The sequence below is a fragment of the Hippopotamus amphibius genome, chromosome X (assembly GCF_030028045.1).
Source record: "Hippopotamus amphibius kiboko isolate mHipAmp2 chromosome X, mHipAmp2.hap2, whole genome shotgun sequence".
Taxonomy (NCBI): domain Eukaryota; kingdom Metazoa; phylum Chordata; class Mammalia; order Artiodactyla; family Hippopotamidae; genus Hippopotamus; species Hippopotamus amphibius.
In genome coordinates, this window is record NC_080203.1 from 22093337 (window position 1) to 22107739 (window position 14403).

Consider the following 14403-nt stretch of genomic DNA (forward strand, 5'->3'; position numbering starts at 1 on the left):
CAGCAACCTTTTCATCTTTTCTCCATCTTTTCCATAGAAGGATCATAAACCAGGCAAGTTTAGGTCTAACCTATTTATACCACGCAACCAATACAGAGCCCTGCATATTGTAGGTAATGAGTAAATGAACTTATTCTCTACGTATTATTTGGTTTTAACTTTAAAAAAAAAACACAAAACTTTGGGTGGTGTATACTCATTTGCTCCATTTAGACAAGTGGTTTTCCGTCATGGCTGCACATGAGAATCACCTGGCAGATTTTGAAAAACAAGCCACTTAGGTCCCAGCCTGACCAATTAAATCAGAATTTCTGGGGGTGCGGCCCAAGCATTGGTATTTTTAAAAAATTCCCCAGGTGATTTTAACATGTAGCCAGTGATGAGACACTGCCTTGAAGTCTCACTCTCTTCTGGAGATACTCCTAACAAGTCTATGAGTTTCATGACTGAGTTGAGGCAGGAAGTAGCTGGTGAAAAACAAAAGAATACAGGAACTGCTTTTGGTACCATTCACTTTATAGAAAACCAGATTTGGGTCACATGTATATCAAAGAAAACAACTGCCTTGTAGAAGCCCAAAGGGAGGATTCTTAAATAGAATTGGTTTACTGCGCAATGGCTTTGTGCTCATGCTTGGCATCTGTCCAGGAGGCTAGGCTGCTTGGTCAGGTATTCAGGGCCTTATTTCATTGCTATTCCATTTCTTCTTTCCACAATCAACCTAGGCAAGTGCCCAATTTCCAGGAAATTCTGAGCCTGTTAATTTACCAAAGCTATAAAATTTACCAATCCAAATCTGTCTCTAAATGATGTCTTTCCTCAAACCTTGAACAGGAGGGACTCAAAAAATAACAAAGCAACAACAATGGAAGATGGAGATGGATTCAATTAGGGAGGAAGTGAAAGTTGAATTGATCTTTGGCTATTGAGACCATTCTAAGATTCCAATGACACCAGTTGGAATAAGAGGATTCTTAAGTCTTTTTCAGTCCTGGATTCTTTTTAAACACAATTTTGGAAAGTTACTATGCTTTCACACTCAGACTTCACCTGGTATGGCATCTTCCTCTATTGTTTAATCAGAATAATTATGTTGTACGCTTGTTGCTTCTGTCGTACCTAGAACTCTTAGATGTTAAGAATCTGCAATGTTTAAGGCCTATCTTTCTGAATGGAACATGACTCTAACTCCCATACAGTGCTGTTTCGTTGTAGAGAAACTCTTAAGTTGAAAATGTTCACGGAATTGAATTCAGCTATGGCGTTCTCTTTGACTCAATCCATCACTTCACAATCTCCTAGGAGCCCTGATTTGCTCTGTCAATTGTTTGTCTCAAAGCATCTTCCTGAAATGAATTTACTTTAAAGTTAAAGATGATTAGAGTGCTTCTTCTCCAGGAGACAATTACAATGCTATATTCTTTGGCAGGGAGAAAAACAATGTAGCATTAATTTTTTCAAGCTTTCTTTGAGCATTGTTAAAAGGAGAATTGTCAGCTTAATCCAACATACGATAATAACCAAAAGACAACTGCTATTAAAATGCAAGGTTTTCTAATAAGACCATTTTGAAGAGTTGTTAGGGAGGAGGAGAAAAGGAAGAAGTATGCAGGGGAAAGGGAAGGAATCTATTAAGTATTCCTGACCTTCAAAGACACTTTCGTCAGTGAATGCTGCAGACAAAATAAACCAAGTCTGAGACCTATTATTAAAATGTTATTCTCCGTCCATAGCCCAATACTATGTTATCCTGCCTCTTAGACTATTATGCTTTATTTTTTTCTGGATGAATTGATATCTTTTGACAGGCTTTGTTAAAAATACATAGTAAAGGTCAAGTGTAAGCCATTTGATGGTGTTTCCTGGCAGCCTTTATGCCATGGCAAATAGAGATTGGAAGCAGTTTTCTTTTTCAGTGTAGCTTTGTGGATATGCTTCCAATGAATTGTGCTTTTTCTCATACTGAACTCCCAAACCTAGCAGGATTTTCAGGACTGCAACTTAAGAATTTTAAAATGGATCATCTCAGACTCCTCCCTTCCCCTCAACTTTCAGATTCAATCAGACACCAAATCCAGATGATTCTACTTCATGAATATCTCTGAAATCCACTTCTTTCCATTCATTGCTACTGTCTGAGATTACACTACTGTCATCTCTCTACTGTGTGACTTTGCCATTGTAACTGGTCTGTCTCTGGTGCTTTCTCACCTCCAGCCCGTCCTTCATTCTGCCATAGCATGAACTTTCTAAGACAGATATCAGATATTGACAACCCCTCACCCAGAACATCTGCAAACCCACAAACATCGAGAATGAACCCTGAGGTCCTGCAATAAGTGCTCTGATAAAAAGGCTCTGTATATTCCTATGGAGAGAGCTTTTGGGGATTAGGAAACATTTCACTGAAGAGGTAACTTTTCAAAAAATTTTTATTTGTTTTTATTATTTTTTAAACTTTTTTTTTATATTGGAGTATAGCCGATTAACAATGTTGTGATAGTTTCAGGTGCACAGCAAAGTGACTCAGCCATACATATATATATATATATATATATATATATATATATATATATATATCCATTCTCCCCCAAACTCTGTTCCCATCCACGCTGCCACATAACATTGAGCAGAGTTCCCTGTGCTATACAGTAGGTCCTTGTTGGTTGTCCATCCATTTTAAATATAGCAGTGTGTACATGTCGATCCCAAACTCCCTAAATATCCCTTCTCCCCATCTTTCCCCCCAGTAACCGTAAGTTCATTCTTTAAGTCTGTGAGTCTGTTTATGTTTTGTAAATAAGTTCATTTGTATCATTTCTTTTTAGATTCCGCATGTAAGGGATACCATACGATATTTAAGAGGTAACATTTGAGTGGGGTTTTGAAGGCTGAGCAAAAGCTTTCCAGGTGGAGAAAAGGGAAAACTGTATTTCAAGCAGAGGGAATGGTATGTACAGAAACACAGAATAGAAAGCCCAGAAATAAATCCATCCATATACTGTCAGTTGATCTTCAACAAGGGTGCCAGAGTGCACAATGGGAAAAAGTATGTTCAATAAATGGTGATGGGAAAATTGATATCCACATACAAAAGAATGAATTTGGACCGATATCTCACACTATACACAAAAATAAACTCAAAATGGATTAAAGATTCAAATGTAAAACCTGAAAGTATAAAAATCCCTAGAAGAAAATCTAGGGGAAAATCTTCATGACATTGGCCTTGGCGGTGATTTCATGATATGACACCAAAAGCACAGACAATAAAAGCAAAAATAGACAAGTGGTACCCCATCAAACTGAAAAGCATTAGCATAGCAAAGGAAACAATCAACTGAGTGAAAAGGCAACCTACCGAATGGGAGAAAACAGAATGGGTTAATTTCAAAAATATATAAAGAACGTCTATAACTCAATAGAAAATAACCCCTAAAACCCAGTTTTTAAAATGAGCTGAAGATTCAAATAGCCATTTCTCCAAAGAAGGTATACAAATGGCCAACATGTATATGAAAAGGCGCTCAACATCACTAATCCTTAGGGTAATGCAAATCAAAACTACGAAATATTATTTTATATCTGTGAGAATGGCTATTACAAAAAACAAAGATAAGTGTTGGCAAGGATGTGGAATGATTGGAACCCTTGTATGCTGTTGCAGCTGCTATGGAAAACATATGGAGGTTCCTCAAAAAATTAGAAATAGAACTACCATATGCCCCAGGAATCCCACTTCTGGGTATTTATCCAAATGAATTGAAATCAGTATCTTGGAAAGATATTAGCACCCCAATGTTCATTGAAGCATTATTCACAATAGCCAAGATATGGAAACAACTTAAATGTACAATAAATGAATGAAGAAAGAAAACACGGCATATACCTACAATGGAATATTATTCAACTTAAAAAAGAAGGAAATCCTTCAATATGCAAAAACATGGATGAAGCTTGAAAATATTATGCTAAATGAAATCTGCCAGCCGCTGAAGGACAAATATTACATGATTACTCTTGTAAGAGGTATCTAAAATAGTCAAACTCACAGAACCAGAGAGTATAATGGTAGTTACCAGTAGCTGAGTGGCAGGGGAAATGGGAAATTGCTAGTCGACAGGCACAAAGTTTGAACTATGCAAGATTAATAATTTCTAGAGATCTGTTGTATAACATCATGCTTATAATTAACAATACTGTATTGTACACTTAAAATTTTGTTAAGAAGGTAGAGCTCATGTTAAGTGCTATTACCACAATAAAATAAAGTTTTAAAGAAAGAAACAGAGACATGAATAGGCATAGTATGTTTGAGGAATTTGAGAAGTTTGGTATGAATGAAGTAACGGGTACTTGGGGGAAGTAGCAAGAGATGAAGCTGATGCAGTAATTTGGCCCAGATATGCTGTGTATTTATCTGCCCTCCTTTCTGGTTGTGATATTTTTGAGGAAGGAAACTGTGTCTTATCAAGTCCTAAAATCCCAGGGCCTAGGATACTGCCAAGCACACAGAATTGTTTGAATGAATTGGATGAATAAAGAGAGAGGCCGTCTGTCAATACTGTTTGATTGATTCATTCATTCCAATACGTATTGAATACCCCAATTAGGCTCCAGACTGGAGCAAAATTAAGATACTACTTATTCTCTTATACAACAACAATAGTAAGACTTGTTTCAGACACAGATTAGTTCTTTTTTGCAGGCTTTTCCTTTACAGTCATGTTGTTTTCTCAAGGAGTAGATTCTAGCTTTCTCCTCAGTAGTAGGTAGATTTGATTTCAACCCAGGGACCTCTCTAAAGGAGTTAATCACTTGTCAACACCCTATACTGATACTCCTGGGGTGGAATTGTTATAAAGGAGGTGTGGATCTATAAGGATGTATTAGCATATTACAGGAATCTCTGTTTTCTCCCATGTGTATAATTTCATAGCCAACAACAGGGTTGTTTATCACACATTCTTGAAAAACTAGTTGAAATGAGGATCAAACCTTAGGAATACAGAAAGCATAACTACAGAACACTAATAATACAGTATAGCAAAATTATTGGTGTAGGGGGAAGGAGAGAGGGTAATATTTTTGAATGTGTAAATGAAGGTTTACTGTATTTATGTAATTCTATATTTAGGGAATGCTAAATCACAAACTCATCATTGGTTAATTAGAAGGTAATTAAAATTGTAGCACAGTGATTGGATAAATAGTTAATGAAGGCTAAATGAATGAATAAAGGAAATCTGGCGAAAATAGTGTGTCTATCTGGGGAAAAGCAAAGATACAAATTTTATTCATACAGTGCATCAATCTTAAAGGATAACCAATATCCTTCTAGTAGTAATTGATAAAATTAATTCTGCAAAGACCATTCTCCTCTTCAAAGCATCCTACACAGAAATGCAGATTTATCTGACTCCTAGGTCAATTTTTCACTCACTTACAGCATGTGAAATTATTTTGCTGAACTTTGTTTACAACTTATTTATTGGCATCTTAAGAATCTATTAGAGTAAATTGGTGTGTGTAGTAACTTTTCCTATGGAAGGAGCTGGCTCAGCCTAGGCTCCTGACCAGATCCAGCTGACTAGCTAGTTTTCAAAACCAGTGTAGTTTCTGCAGGGAGAACTGTGCTTGCTTTTGATAATTACCTCAGCTTTATGTAATCAATCAGCCTGAAGGGAGGACCTCATTACAGATCTGACAAGATAGACTCCAATTTCAATACCAGAACAACTCTCTGCCCTCAGGCTCTGAAATCTACAATTATTTATTTTATTTAGACAGAGACACCCATAATACAGTACCTCTGGGCACATTCTCAGGCAAGTATTAAACAGATAACCTAATGGTCAGTATGTTAGAAACCTGCCCCTTTCCTGTCACTCAAGTAGAAAATTGGTCAATAAGAATTGCAGCATGGCCTAGAGCCAGCTCAAAGCAGACACTGATGAATCACCACCTTTCTAATCCTCCACCCCCAAAAGATGTGGAGAGAAGGGTAGTTGCTATAACCATTCCCAGGGCTAAACTAGAGGAAAATAAGACTTTCTCTTCTCAGTTTCTCTGAAGACTGCCAGACTTTATCCTAAGGAAAATGATAGATCGCCTGTCTACCATCTGTCACTTTGAACTGTTCTATCAAATCAACATTTTTTTGAACTTTGTTTTCATTGAGGAATGTGATTTTGCTGTGTTTCCCAAGCCTTAAACTGAACAGGGGAAAAGAGTCCTGAAGCGTTCTTCTTCCTGAAGTTAGAAATATGTATTTTACTTTCCTGCTCACGGAACTCAAACACCTTAACAGATTTAGTTCCGACTTTTTTCAAATAAATCACCTTTACCAGACCTGGGAGATGTCAGCCTCCTAGGAAAAACACAGAGAATGTTCTGAGCATAGGAAAATAATGGACTTAGAGAGAAATGGACCTTCTCTATTCCAGCTCTAGTGTCACTGTTAGCAGCGTTCTAATAACACAGCAACCAGCTGAAAGTGAGCACTGATTAAAGCTTTGGGAGGAGGCATTTCAGTTGTAAGGAGAAAATGTGGTTCTTTCATGTTGGAAAGTTCAAGGTGGTGACAAATATGGTCTCCTTTCCTAAAAATAGTACAAGCAAAGAGCAATCACTGACTGCTCCCAGAATTATTTATTAATGTTTTACCTTGATGGCTGTGTATTATCTGAAAAAGGGGGTTATAAAATGAATACAAAGCTAACATCTTCTAAGCCATAAATAGGACATAGTGTGGGGGCCTAAGGAGCCACACTGTTCAAATTTTCTTATTCCATTTTTGGACAAATGCATTTAAATCCCCAATTGAGTTAGAAGAAGGGAGCTAACGCTTATTTAGGGTCTGATATGTGATAGATCTTAGACACATATTATTTCATTTAATTTTCCTCACTTCCCTGTAAGGGGAGTCATTATCATCCCCATTCTACAGTACAGAAACAGTCTCAGAGAAATCAAAAGACTTGTTTTATACTTGTAAGTGGTGCACCTAGTAAGTGGCAGGTATGGGTATGAATCCAGGTTTGACTCTAGAGCAGCATGTAAGATTTTCTGTGATGATGGAAATACTTTATACTGTGCTGTTCAATACAGTAGCCCATAGCCACATGTGGCTATTGAGCACTTGAAATGTGGCTAGTGCAGCTGAGGAACTGAACTTTTTACAGTAAAACCTTGGTTTGCGAGCATAATTCATTCCAGAAACATGCTTGTAATCCAAAGCACTTGTATATCAAAGCAAATTTCCCCATAAGAAATAATGGAAACTCAGATGATTCGTTCCACAACCCAAAAATATTCATATAAAAATGATTACAATACAGTAATATAATACAAAATAACAAAGAAAATACAAAATATAAAGAAAAATAAACAAGTTAACCTGCACTTACCTTTTAAAACCTTCGTGGCTGGTGTGAGGGAGACAAGAGGGAGGAGGGTTATTGTGTAGGACGACTTTCACTATCATTAACGGAATCACTGCTGTCTATTGGCTCAATGGAATCTTTTTCTTTTCATGCAACTTTAACAAGGAACCTATCCAAAGACACTTACTTTTGCCTCCTTTTGAGGATTTTGCAGAAATGTGACATTGCATTGTCATTAAACAGATTCATTGCTTGCACTGCTACAGCCTTATTCGGGTGATGCTTTTCTACAAAATTTTGCCCTGTTTCCCACATTTTACGTATCTCCCTAATCTCATTTGAAGTGAGGGATTCCTCCGCCTTTTTCTCCTCCTCCTCTGCAGATGAGATCTCCTCCATAACTTCTTGCTGTTGCCTGCGATGCAAATCCATCAGTTCATTGGTGGTCAGCTCCATTGGCTCAGTTGTGATCATGTGACATTCGGCGTCACGTACTACTCGTGTTGCAAGACATCACTTGTTTATCAAGTTAAAATTTATTAGAAATGTTTGCTCATCTTGCGGAACACTCGCAGAACAAGTTATTCACAATCCAAGGTTTTACTGTATTTTATTTTAATTCATTTAAACTTAGACTTAAATGGCTACATCTATCTAATGGCTACTGTGTTGGGTGGTACATCTCTAGGGATTGCCTTTTCTTGACTGTAGTTTGTAAAGCAGGAATCTGTAAGCTGGTGTCCATAGAAATATTAAGAGAAGATCAAGATATGGGGTTTCTTTTATAGTGTTTTCTTTTTTTTTAATAAATAAATAAATAAATTTATTTATTTATTTTATTGGCTGTGTTGGGTCTTTTTGCTGTGCATGGGCATTCTTTTTAGTTGCAATGAGTGGGGGCTACTCTTTGTTGCGGTGCACAGGCTTCTCATTGCCATGGCTTCTCTTGTTGTGGAGCACGGACTCTAGGCGCATGGGCTTCAGTAGTTGCAGCACATGGCCTCAATAGTTGTGGCTCATGGGCTCTAAAGCACAGGCTCAGTAGTTGTGGCACATGGGCTTAGTCGCTCCACAGCATGTGGGATCCTCCTGGAGCAGGGATCGAACCTGTGTCCCCTGCGATGGCAGGTGGATTCTCAACCGCTGTGCCACCTAGGAAGCCCCCTATAGTGTTTTCTTATAGAAAGGTCTTAGTCATTAGTAGGACTGTTTTGCTTCTTGGAAAGGGAGAATGAAGTTATGCAGAGTCATAGTCAGGGGTACAGTGTGTGATAGTCTACCACCACTCCCCAAAGAGTCTTCAGGGAGCCTAGGATAGAGGGGATACCAGGAATGCTGAAGGAACCCCCAAAACCATATTTCCTTCTCCTTTCATAACAGCCCCAGAAGCATGTTGGTTGGCATCTGGGGTGGGAAACACAACTATTATATCCAAAGTTGTAGCTGAGCTCAGTTCCTCACACATTTCTGGAGCGCTTATGATATTGTATAAGTCACCATGCCAGGCATCTTGAAGGAGGAGAGATTTTAAAAATGACTGAGGCATAAAGTCTGTCCTCAAGGAGTTTACAACTTAGTGGTGATGGGCTAAGGCAGGAGGGAAGGGAGAATAAGACAAATACCCAAAGAACTATAACACAAGGCATGCTCTGAAAGGCATAGGAAAAGTACAGATTAAGATCTGAGGAAGTCCAGAATAGTGTTTATTAGTAATAATGCTTATTAGCTGTGTGACCTTGGGAAATTTAAATTCTGTAAGTTTACCTTTCTTTGTTGTAAATGGGAATAATAACTAGAAAATAAAATAGTGAGATAATGAATATAAGGCAGGACACATTCTTAACAGTCAATGAGTGGTACTTTCCCTGGTGGCCTTGCTCTGTTGCTGTGTATGTATTGGGTTGGGTGGAGGTGGATAAGGGAAGGCATCATGAAGGAAAAGGCATCTGAGATAAACTCTAAAGGAAGGATAATCTTCTGAAGGTTGCAAATCAAGAAGTAAGTAGAGGAACAGCATGAGCCAAAGCTGTGGAAGTATGAAAGTACTGGAATGATTCAATGAATGCTACGTAGTCCCATTCTGCTAGAGTGTCAGCCTTTTCTACCTAAAGTGAAATTCCCCACACCAGCAGGATCAGCATCACCTGGGAACTTGTTAGAAAAGCAGAACACAATCCAGTCTTATTGAATCAAAATCTGCATTCTAACAAGATCCCCAGGGAACATGTGTGCACATTAAAGTTCAAGAAGTATTGGAGTAGAGCACAAGCTGGGGCAAGGCTCAGAATGGTAGGTTCTTATTAGGAAAGACTTGAATGCCTGACCAAGTAGTTTGGGGAGTCATTAAAAGTGGCTGTAGGATCACTGTCAATGAAAATCCACCTGTGCCCTGTATCACACCTTGAAAAAGGTGACTTAAGCATCATTTTGGCTCTGAAAATTCTTATGCTCACCACCATTCAAGCAAGCTCCTTAGTAGAAGAGGACTTTGGCCCTTTTCTTTCTCATCACTTCCCTATTCCCTTCACACACCCATTAATCTTTTACAGTTACCCTTGCTTCAGCTAAACCAGTTATACAGAATATTGAAGTCTCAAAATTGACAAAGTAGGTTTCATTTGTTTGACATCAGCTAAGACCTGGAACTGAGAAATGTTCATTTGTTTTGGCTGCTAACCCCTGTGGCTGGAGAGTGATATTGCAGTCCAACTCTTTTTAGAAATTGTAAATATTCCCTCAGAAGTAGCAGGTGGAATTCCGGGGTAGTGAGAGCTAAAAATGTGGAGTCAGAAATTTTCAGGCCAGGACTGAGGAAGGAGGAGGGGTTGCCAGGGGTGGATAAATCCTATAAAAGCACCTGCCAACATATCAAGGGCCTGGCTATTATTCTAACCCCTTACTTCAAGAGTTTTGAATTAAAAAACTAATTTGGAGACCCTCTTTTTCCCTTTACCATGGAATCCCATATCTGATTGCAAACTGAAGTCAGTTGGAAAATAGGACTCGGATTACAGAAATTTGTTTTATACAATTAGCTTTTGCCAAGAATTGATATTCTAATTTTTCAACATGAATGTCTGTCTGGAGATTGCTGCCTTGAATTGAATTTACCAGATTTCTCAGGATCTGACCATTTTCTTTTAAAGAGAACTAATCCAGAGTAGAATTGTGTTTCTTTTTGCTAAGGTTGAACCACCATAAGTCTGTGGGCTGCAGGGACCCACAGGGTCACGTTTTGGTGCTGTAACCTAGGGCAATCATTAAAAGTGTTAGATTGCATCATGAAGGTTAGTCCTAATTTGACCTAATAGTTGAAAGCTCTGTAAAGTGAATTGTGTCAGTAACTATTACAGCAGCTGGGCACAAAGAGATCATTGACCTTCTTTCACAAGAATCATGAAAATTCTTCAGTGGTTTTGTCAAAGCCCAGGAATCATTTGCATCTGTATCGCAGACAGCATTGCATGTGAACTCCTTGACCTGCAGATTGGAGGATTCACTGGGAACCATGCTTCATTCTGAGATGTTTAATTCCCTGGTTCCATTGGATAATAAATGTCATTCTCCAAGGATCCCATCCCCACTTTTCCCCTACATGCATACTTTCTAAAGTGGCCTCATGTGTGTTATGAAGTCAGAGAATCTGTATTTTGATATGACATGAAATAACAGCTAGTCAGCTGTCTAAACCAGTCAACCTAGTTTTATTTATTTATTATTATTATTATTTTTGGCTAGTTGGGTCTTCATTGCTGCGTGCAGGCTTTCTCTAGTTGTGGCGAGTGGGGGCGACTCTTCATTGTGGTGCGTGGGTTTCTCAGTGTGGTGGCCTCTTGTGGAGCAACCTGGTTTTAGGCGAGATTACATTACCACATGGATTTCAATTGTGAATATAAGATACAGAAATAGCAGAAATCTATAACACTAATGTTTATTAACTATTTTCCTTTATCAATTCGTGCTTCCTTTTAGACAAACTGTATATTTCGTGGGATTAGGTGATGAGGGGACAAGATGGGTGGAGAAATGAATAAGCAAGGATCAAAGTTTTAGTAAATTTATCCTCAGGAATCAAAGGGCAAATACTATGAGAAATATATAAGACTTTGGAACATTTCTTTGTTCTGTTAATTGCTGGTGACTCCATTTATTTTTCTTGCAGCGATTATCGGTAGAGTCCTTAAAAAGTTAGACATGCCATGTGCCTATTTTATGGACAATAAGCAAGTTAACAATTGAACAAAATGTATCCTACTTCACAGGCAGTTTTGAGGAGATGAAAGGAACCCTCAAAATAGAGTAAATGGTAGTTTTAAAGAAGGTAAGGGAAGCAAGCTGAATCCCTAGGAGCATAGCAAGGAATGGTCCCTGGGCTAAGAAGTACCCCCTGGATTTAGGCCTGTTAGGAAGACTATGGATAAGATTCCTGCTTTGCATAGAAGAATGAACTAAATAGCCTCAAAAGTTTCTTCCTAGGGAATTCCCTGGTGGTCCTGTGGTTAGGACACTGTGCTTTCACTGCTATGGGCCACACGGCACAGAAAAAAAAAAGTTTTTTCCTAATCTAACATTTTCCTAATATTTTCCTTATCTAATAGTTCCATCATGTCTAGTAGAAAATGTAGAAATAGCTTCCATAAGAGGTTTAAAGATAAAATCTGTAGTTTGGATGAGAATTAAAATATCATAATTGTTAATTTTTATATTCAAGTCATAATTGAAATTTCTGCAATAAGAATTTTTGAAATTAAAGTGGTGGTGGTTTTCCTTTTAGAATTTAGATGATTTTAATGGGGCTATTTTACTTAAAATAGCATTCTCAACATGGATCACATTACATGACACACAAAAGATCCTATAAGTACCTATTGATTTACTGATTTATTGGTTGATTTAGCGCTATCCTAAAGGAGGAATGAAACAATACAATAAAAGTAGCACTAGTGTCATAGAATTTTGCTATGTCTATAGCTCTTGTTCTTAAACTACAAATCTTTGGAGACTGTATTGAGCCTTGGATAATGTAAAATGTGGATTTGTATTCAATGGATCAGCCTACTGAGTGGGATGTCTCTCTCTCCTTGATATAATATCTTTTTCTATAAGAAACATGGCCTTGAGAGCTCGTTTGGAGGTGTGCTGAATTATCAGGATTTTCATATATTTGGATCATTTATGAAGTCGATACACAGAAAGTACTTGAAATCTCAGTCTTATTCAGTGCCAAACAAAAATCTGTAGTATACATTAGTACAGGGAACAAAATACCTAAAGCCCTAAAGTTACCATCTGAGACTAAATATAAGGGAAGAATGATTATAGCCAAATGTCTATGACTGAATACATTTAATTCATCAGATTTTATTCCTGGACTCCTTCAACTTTTAGAAAACAGTACAAATAGCAATAAAAATGTTCAGTGATGAAAGTAGGGTATATCCGTGGATAAGGGCAAATTCAGACCAATCTCCTCACACTGTACATCAAAAGTTCTAGAAATTAAAAATGAAAATTAGCAATTAATATTTATTGAGCATCTGCTATATGCCAGATGTGATGCAGAATGTTCTACATACATGATCTCACTTAATCCTTTTAACAGTCCCACGAGTTAGGTACTGTTATTAGCCTCCTTTTACAGATCATAGCTCTGTAGCTCTGTAATATCCTCAGCCATCTGCTTAATAAGGCAGGAAAATGGACTGATATATTTTTCTGTAAAATTATCAAGTGCAAAAAAAATGTTCTTGTTAACCATTATTAATCAGAACCTCCTAATTCCTGAGCATTCCTTTGATCAAGATTTTACCATCCTGCAGTATAGTACTCAAATGGTGGAGATGCATTTGAAATCTAGTTATTTTAAGTGATGTTGATATAATCAGCATCAGAACTTTTGTTCATTAATTCTTTACTCTAACTACATGAGTTAATGGAATGTCACCTACCGCCACCCTATTGAGAATTAATTCATTCAACACTCACTATGTGCCACGCATGGTGGCAGGCACTAGGCATACAGTTGTGAGAGAGAGAGAGAGAGAAAGGATCCTTCTTAGAAGAGCTGCTTACAAACTTCAAACTTACAAGGGAAAAGTTTAAGTCACTTAGAATATATATATATATATATATATATATGTATGTATTTGCTTATCTTTGCAACAACCCTGTGCAGTGTTGTTATTCCCCTTTCACACATTATGAAACTAAGACTAAGGATGATTACATGAATTGCCAGGAGCTACCCAGATAGTAAAGGACAGAGCCAGGATTTGAACCCCAATCTGTCAGGCTTCGAAGCATGTATTGTTTCCACTAAACTATTCTATCTTCCATGGAACTTGTTTTAGTCAGTCTGATATTGCAGAAAGAAATATCAAGAAAAGTTTTGGAATAGTGCACTAATCACATTTGACTCTGTGACTACTCAGGTGGAAGAAACATCTTCATTTGTAAATTGTATAAAAATCTAGTCTTCTTTGAAAATAGTCTTGGTCATGATCTGAATGTTTTCTAATACATAGCAATCGGTGTTTGTTTCTTTAGTTCTAGTCATGGTAGGAATTTAACAGCACATGGATATAATTCAGTGAATGGTTGACTTGAGACACAGAAGCAGGTTTTCATTCTTTCACTAACTCACTCAGGTGGTGTAAAGGAAAAATGTTTGACAAGTCCCAGAAGACATTTAATGGAGGTGTTCCAAGTGGAATCTGATTGCAGAAGAAATGGTATTCGTTATGTGAGCTGAAAACAGCATAGAGATACTTTTTATTAAAACAAGAATGTAAAGCCATTTTGTTAGAACCTTAGCATTCATTTTACTGAAACTTGATTGACCTTTAACTGACTGGATTACAAATTTTCATTGACATTTTACAACATTACCTTAAGAGAATTGTACAGCTGCGGGCCATAGAAAAATTGAGGGTTAAAGAGTGAGCCATAGCAGGCTAACTTGATTCCTCTTTTGATAGGATTAGAGGACCAGTAGATAAAAGGCTTAGGAGAGATCACC

At 37.5% G+C, this 14403-nt stretch overlaps 1 protein-coding gene across 7 annotated transcripts in view; it reads left to right on the forward strand.

Annotated features, from left to right (window-relative positions):
- Window positions 1–14403, forward strand: part of ENOX2 (ecto-NOX disulfide-thiol exchanger 2) — a 281772-nt gene that overhangs the window by 99543 nt on the left and 167826 nt on the right. The gene's annotated exons all lie outside the window — the stretch shown is intronic.